General features: G+C 35.1%; 1 long non-coding RNA gene and 1 pseudogene across 1 annotated transcript; both read left to right on the top strand.

Moving 5' to 3' along the window:
- Positions 1 to 454: 454 nt before the first annotated feature.
- Positions 455 to 1,619, top strand: LOC110012331 (protein MIZU-KUSSEI 1 pseudogene; annotated as a pseudogene).
- A 4,224-nt stretch (positions 1,620 to 5,843) lies between these two features.
- On the top strand, positions 5,844 to 7,622 carry LOC148787446 (uncharacterized). Its single transcript, XR_016066466.1, has 3 exons — positions 5,844 to 5,986; positions 6,499 to 6,565; positions 7,328 to 7,622. It is a non-coding gene; the product is annotated as an uncharacterized LOC148787446 (long non-coding RNA).
- The last annotated feature ends 763 nt before the right edge of the window (positions 7,623 to 8,385 follow it).

Consider the following 8,385-nt stretch of genomic DNA (forward strand, 5'->3'; position numbering starts at 1 on the left):
AACTATTAAAATTAGTGATAATTTTAAATAATAAAGAATATTTGTAATTGTGCAAAATTTCAAAAAAATTATTATAATTTACCCCTAGGTATTAAAGAATGTTGAGAATTTTTGGTAGCAACAAAAATTGAGAATTGATGCATGGGATGATGAGGTGGCGAAGAGAATAGGTAGCTAATACATAGGGTCTCTTCTTCTCTTCTTTTGAGAGGGAAGACAATAATGAATTGAAGCATAGCAATTAGCACGCTGACGCCCAGCACCAACGCTATTCGAAATGCCCTGCTACCTACTGGCTACTGCACCGCACAATTATTGCTGTTCTCAATACCTACGATGCACGCTCATACACGTGCGCCCATTTCTGCATCCTCATACATACTCATCTACTACGTAAAATTAAGGATTTTTACTACCTACTGTGGACCCCAAAATTAAATTGTCATCACCTCCGTCTTCCATTTATTTATACCCAAAGCCATAGATATACTCTACGCCTCCCCACTACACGCACCATCTCTCTATCTCTCTCAGTACTCTCTCTCAGACATCTATATATATACACCCATTATTACTTCCAGATTATTTATTACATACGTAGTATATGCCGTACGTCGTCCTTCCAGTTTCAACAACCTTCAACTGCTAGACTAGTATCCCTTCTTTCATATATACCCGTAAGTTATTAATTTGCAGCTTCTACTTGTAACTAATTAAAAGAGATATGAGGACGATTATAGACTTAGGCAGCGCCCAAAGAGGTCCCCTCCACATCATCGACACTCCCACTTCTGTGGAATGCGGCCGGGAAGTCAGATTCCGCCGCTCCTTCCGCACTCTCGTTGAGTGCATGGTCCCCGCTTGCTGCGCCTTCCCTCCCTCATCCGACGACACCCTCTCTAACGACACTACCGACTCCGTCCACAGCACCTCTACCGTCACCGCCACTTTCTTCGGCCACCGCAGAGGCAGAGTCAGCTTCTGCATCCAGGACGACACCAGAAGCCCCCCTCTCTTGCTCCTAGAATTCGCCGTCCCCACCTCCTATCTCGCCAGGGAGATGCAGCACGGCCTCCTCCGTATAGCCCTTGAATGCGACCGACGACGCCACAAGGTCGACAGCGGCTGGCTCTGCTCCCTCTACGAGGTCCCCGTTTGGTGCATGTACTGCAACGGAAGGAAGGTGGGGTTCGCCGTGAGGCGGCAGATGACGGCGGGAGACGCTTCGGTGCTGAAGCTAATGCAGTCGGTGTCTGTGGGGGCTGGGGTACTGCCAAAAGGTGCAGAGGAAGTGGAGGGTGAGCTCATGTATATGAGGGCCAGCTTCGATCGAGTAATAGGGTCGGCGGATTCGGAGTCGTTTCATATGATAAATCCGGTAGGAAGCTCCGGTCAAGAGCTCAGCGTATTTCTCTTGAGGTCTTAATTAGAATTGGAAGAGGTAGCTGGGCAGGGATTCAATTAATCCTAAACCCACCCTCAGAATTAAATTAAAATTCTCTATAATCTGCATATATATATATATATATATATATATTGATAGGTTATATAAGCCAGGAAGTACTCGGACGTTGTATGTATTTGTGTATATATATAATCCAGAATACACATCTCTACTAGTTACTACGTACCTACTTTTAACTTCTAATTAGCGGATTCTTAAACTTAATTAGTCTCCATCCATCAATTATATATTATTCATATATATATATAGCAAGATCCATCCATCATTTAAGTTTTTAATTAATTGGTGGTTAATTAATGAATAAGTTATGAGCTGATGCATGGCTGAATCACCATTAATGAGAGGGCACGTAGATCGTGACTTGACATGATTAATTATATTGATTATTATATATATATATAATATATATATATGTAGTTATGATCATAATTATCCAAGTGGGAAATTAATCAAAAATTGTCATTACGGCTCACTGTCTGATGCATTTTAATTGAAATAAATGAATAGTCCCAAAGAAGAGTCATATATTAAAAGCAAAAGTTAATTGGTTGATGATTTCATTAATTAATTAATAGTCCAAATTAAACGTCTCTAAAGTTAATTTACTATATATATATATATATAAAATAACATATTTGAGTCTGAAAGAAGAATAAGAATACTTGAAAAGACACTCCCACCGCATCCAAATTATACGTATTGTTCTTAAATATTCCAGCCTCTAGCTAGCTCATATTAATTCCTATATTGTCTATATATATTACAAATTTCTCTTAATATCAGTTATGATGGAAATTAGAGTTGACAGGCGTGCGTGCGGGGGCGCCCACCAATAATTCAATTCTCAATAGGAGAAAGAAAGAAAATAAAGGGGAGTTTGCATGCACGTGGGTTTGATGTTTGCATGTTTGATGGATATATATATGCAGCTGAGAAAGTTGAGGGAATACAATTTCATGAGAGAAAGAGAGAGAGAGAGAAGGACGACAAGAGAAATGTAATATACAACATATATGGTGGTGGTGGGGAAGTAAATTACAGGAGTTGCTAGCTATCTATTATTGCTTCAAATGTTTGTTGTTGGTTTGTTGTTGGTATTGGAATCTAGTCTTCCCATTACTGTTGATGGTTGACTCCGGAAGGCCCATTCCTCACCATCCATCTCCTTCTCTTTATCTTCATTATCAATTTTATAATTTAAATAAAGAGTGTTTATAATCTTTGAAGCACATAATCCCCTAATTCTATTGACCCAAACATATTTTTGGATGTGGGTACACATCAACCATTAATCAACCTAATCATCCCAATTAAGTATTTCGTTATTCTTTTTCACTAATGATTTGGTCTTAATCACTAGAAATGCTATAATATAATTAAAATCAAATCAACTTATATTACCAAACAAGTATTATTATATATAGTTGGACTGAGTTAATGAGGATGATGAATTATTGTAGTTTATATGACATAAAGATTTGATGGTCCCAACTGTGACAAAAATATAGATTATGAAAGCAAGCGCTCGTGTAGTCGGCCGGACAACTACAAGAAATCAAACACCCTTTCCTCGATCCAAAAAATCTGCCTCCACTTGCTCATCCCCTTTCCTTTTCCAGGCCTTCTGTTCCTCATTCAACAACAAGAAATCAAGAAAATTATCATATCTCCAAAACAAAATACAAATCAATGGGTTAAATATATTTATGAAGGGTGTTGAAATTGAACTGAAACTGACATTGATGCGATACAACTATTCTAAACTAAATTAATTATGCTAAAGTTGATTACTTTTCCTAAAAATAATCATTTAATAAACCAAAAGCCAATCGAGGATTGGGCTTTTGTAAGTTATTTTTGATATAATATAATATTTATATTTTTTAATAAAAGTAATATTCAATTATTGGCATTGTATTTTGTCCTGTTTACTTATTTTGTTAATATCCTTAACTGCACAACAAAGGCCACAGACCAAATGTAAATCCAAGGGGTTAGGCTGTGAATTGATTGGTGGCCATGAACCCAATCTCTATGGATTGGTTTGAAATGTTTCAAGTTGAGAGCCTCGAGAAAGGATATCGAGTGTCTTATAGAGACTTACACTAAGTACTGCAACCGTGTTTTGTCGGCAGGAGATATGAGTCGTCTATACAATTTTATTGGATTGGTTGTCAAAGTAGTCGACTAACTGAACTGACTCGTAGAAATCGTCATATGGAACCCTCCTAAGGCTTGATCGGTATGTCTGGGATTCCCGACTCCGATAGTACGAGATTATTCATTTGACTTGAGAAACTATGTCAGTCACATGCACATGATGGTTGTAGCTTAGATTTGTCGAATAATGTATGTATCAAAATATACAAACGTCATAAGCCTTATCTAGTGCAGTCAGAATACGTAGTGAGGATGGTGTGTTCCAAGAAAGAATCCATCCCCTGTCAGTATCGTGATAGTAGCATTTTATATACGCTCTGAAACATATTTTCCTAAAAATATGTGGCCTCAGTTGTTGAATAAGTGGGATAGATTTTTTCGTGATAATTCAATAGGCTAAATGGGTGGTCTCAAGTTATTAAGTATATATGCCTAGTCTAAGACGAGAATCGACACTCCATTCCATGCCCTAGACTAAGATCGGGAGATGGTTGACGGAACGGCCTTACTCGTATAAATTCGGTTGCCTAAATGTTCATCTATATTCATCTAATCTCTTGTTCCATGAACTGTTGTTAAACAGCCATCCATGGTATCGGGCTATTTCAGGTTAAGGGATAATCAGAAATAATTAATCGAAATAGATTTAATTAATTGTGTTGGGAACACGCTAAAATTTAGCTGGAGGGTGAACCTAAAGAGTCATAACCTACCACTATAATAGGAGGAATTAATTTAATTAATTAAATTAATTAAAATTTTAAGTTAGCCATTAGAATTTATTGGACTAATTTTATTGGGCTTGGTCTAATTAATGAATTGATTCATAATTAATGGAGAGATGAAAAAGATTTGGATCTCTTAATTGGATTAAGAAATTTTAATGTTGAGTTTGCAATTAAACTAGGTTTAATTAAAGCACATAAAACGCGGACTTGATTTAATTTTAATTAATCAAGCTCGATCAATTAAAATACAAGCCTAAGATTTTGGTTAGACCTGGGCTAGCTTAAGGAGGAGCGAAACCCCTCCTTGGAAGTGTGTGTGGCACTCGGCCACAAGGTGGCTTAGAGGTGGTTTTTTAGTTGGAGGAGTCTTACTAGGTCAAGATTCCTTGCTATACTAGGACTAGGCCATATTTATAGCTTCTAAAAACCATCCTAGCCGAGTTGAGCAGCTGCTGAACACACATATGTTTTTCTCTCCCCCCTCATCTCCAAAACTCTCTCAAGATTGAAAGAGAATTCAAGAATCAAACATTAATCAATAACATTTTTTTTATTCTTGTGCTTCTGTGGTGGTTTTGTTAGCACAAAATCACCATATCCTTTTAGTGGTGGTGTGTTAGTCTTGAAAGGATCTCCGAATCGAGATCTTGGAACGAAAGACGAATGGAATCAATGCTTGTAACCGTACAAGAAAACAACAAGGGTAATGGCCATTGTTATTTTATTTTACACCAAACGTCCAGGAAAAGATTAAGGATACACCCCTTGATCGGGAATTATTTTACTATCTTGCTTGATTTTTCATTTTTTTCGCGCTTTCGTCACGTTTCCTGGGTCGATTCACTTCCTTCAAGTGGTATCAAAGCCCGATTTAGTGTATAGGCCTAGAATCTAACATGTTTAATGTGGATTTGTATTTTTAACATGTTTTAATCAATTTTGGAAGCATGATTTTTTATTTTAATTGGATATCCAGATCCAAGGTTTTGTATGTTTTAATTTTGCATTTAATTTTGGATATGAGGATTTTTGAAATTTGAAACTTTTGGATCTAACTATCTTTCTTGTTGTTTCAAAAATTACAGAATAAAAAATGAGAAGTTTTAGAAAATCAAAAAAATAGTACAGACGTACAATAGCCCTATCAGCCAGTTACCGACAGGCAGGAGTGTTGGCGGTCTGGGTGCGTGCACAACGCACAGAATTAATGTGACGCCCCAAAAAATTATAATATATAATTGTGGGATTAATTGATAATTTTTTATAAAATTTAGTTAATTAGTAAATAAATTATGGGCCATAATTGGAATATAATAAAACTTGAACGGATTAAATTGGAGTTTGTTATAATATTTTGGGACAATTTATATTAATTAAAGAAAATTAGAAAGGACGTAATGGGTATTTTGAGAAAAGTTTAATTAAATATATAAAATAATAATAATATTATTATGTATATAATAATATAATATAATATATATATATATATATAAAGTGAGGAGAGAGAGGGTTTGAAGTGAGGCGGTGGGGCTCTCCTTTTTACTCTTCATTTCATAACATACACACATATGCACATTAATACACACACTCATATGCACACAGCAACGCGCACACACATTTCGGAAAAACAGAGGTATGGATTTTGAACTTTAATTTTTATTAATTTATATAATTCTATTATTTAAGTACTCCATTTATTAAATGTTGATTATATTAAGCGATATACTATTTAATCGGAGTACTTTATGATTTTGATTATTTAAATTAGTGTCGTATTAAATATCTCATTTGATATAAAAATGATATAGTTGGGTAATTGAAATATTAGATTTGTGAGATTTAATTATCGTTATAGCTAATTTATATAATTCCATCGAAATTGTTAACCAAATACGCAATTCTATGTATTATTGCTTAATTAAATTATATAATAGCGAGAAATTGGTAGAAAATTCATGGAAATATTCCAAAAATTATATTTAATAAATGGTATGTTAATAAAGAGGAAAAACGAAGATTTGTATTTCGATAGAAATGGAATATTAAAGAATTATTAGAAATTGTACAAATGATATTCAATATTATATTTTAAAGAAATTACGATATTCTCGATATATTAATTGTGTATGATATAACTTATTATAGGATACGGGGGTGAAGTAAAAGGACTGACAATTAGTGACAGAGTAGAAAGAAACGTTGTAAGGTCGAGGTAAGTAAATAATTAGTATTATCTATATATGTTCTTTTTATTTGTAGTATTACTATTATATGACTTTGTGGTTCATGCTGATATTGTTTTATCTGAAAATATATGCGTGGTGAATGATTCAATTTGATTGACGATACTGTGTACGTGGAATGCGAGGACACGTTGAAATATCATGTGTGTTGTTTGATGTGTTGTGGGTGTCTGAAATGAGAATATGTTGATATATTATTTTACGTTACTAGTTGCTTACAAGAATGGTGATATGTGGAAATGAGGGAGTGGTGGAAATTGAATATAATTGTGGCGTGAATACCCCTTGACGTGTTGAAAATGCTATGTGCGAAAAGAAAGTGCTATGTGCGAAAAGAAAATGCTATGTGCGCAATGAAAAGAGCTTTGATGCGATGCTATGTGCGAAAAGAAAATGCTATGTGCGAAATGAAACAGCTATGTGCGAGATTGATGAGCCGGCTGTCAAGGGGGTTCACTTGAATTTATATAACGGTGAGATTGAGTTGGCGGGAAAAACACAATATCACCTTCTGGTAAACAAACTAGGAAAAATGGAGTTTGGTTAGTTGTCTCATTATGAGATAGTCATGTGGTGTAATAAAGTTGATTATGTTGGAATTAAATTGATTGTATTCCATTCGTGTTGCTTGTTTATCTTGTTTGGGCTATGGTTGACATGCATATATAGATAGGACTGGTTATTTGCTTACTGAGTGGCAGGCTCATTCCCCTGCTGACATTTTCTTTCAGGAATAGACTTTGAGGTGTCTGACTGTTGAAGAATAGGTCCACGCGCTATACCCAGGCAGGTCGGGCCAGTATGCAGTTTTCTCCTCTTTGTCAGTTAGAGTACAAAGCACATTTTGTTTGTACAGAGAGAATATAAGCGTACAGATTACTTGTGACGAATCATCTTGTGGTGTGTGATATGTATATATATATAATGTTGTGGGTTGATAATACCTATTATGATGTTGGGGTTACGTATACACATGGATTAAATTATTATGTACATTTATATATATAAACACAGGGATTACAATAAGTATGACGTTTAGGGTAGGTATAGCCCTTGTAGCAAAGGGGGTGCTACAATTAAACTCCGATGCATGCACTGAGTGCAGTGCCTAGTAAGGGCTCCCCCACATGCGCCAGGCTGACGACCGGCTGGGACGATTTTTCTATTTTTTTCTTTCATACTTTTTTGTTCTAAAATTTTCTTATATTTTCTGAAACAGTTACTTTTAGTGAATTTAATTTTTGGTTGAGAGATGGTATTTCTCAATATTAAAATACTAAAATTAATTTAAATGGATTTTTTGAATAAGAATTAATTATTGCATAGGTTGCACTTATGTCAATATTTAAATTGTATTATTTTTTACATATAAATCCTTAGGTTGGGTATGTGATTAGTTTTATGATATTAGATACCATTTGTTGAGCATGATTACTTGTAGCATTTACATGCTACTTGTGTTAATTAGATTAACATAGATGATTATATAGCTATAGACTTTATAGATGATTTTATTTTATGTTGGGTTGGGGTCTGTGTGCCTCTTATTTTTTCTTATTTTGTCGTTTTTAGTCTAAATTGTAAATTCTTACTTTCTCCGTATTTATGTACTCCCCCCAATTTCTAATTGGGGTTTCCTTTCAAGTTGTAGTGAGAGTAGAATAGGTGGAGAGGATTTACATTTTGGTTACATAAGAATTATAAAGAGCAAGCCCAGACGATAGAGGCCCATAGAGAAGGTTATAGGCTTGCCCTACAGAGATCCATGAAAAAGAGGCCACAAGGACGG

The sequence above is a fragment of the Sesamum indicum genome, linkage group LG7 (assembly GCF_026168435.1).
Source record: "Sesamum indicum cultivar Baizhima isolate 11 linkage group LG7, ASM2616843v1, whole genome shotgun sequence".
Lineage (NCBI taxonomy): Eukaryota > Viridiplantae > Streptophyta > Magnoliopsida > Lamiales > Pedaliaceae > Sesamum > Sesamum indicum.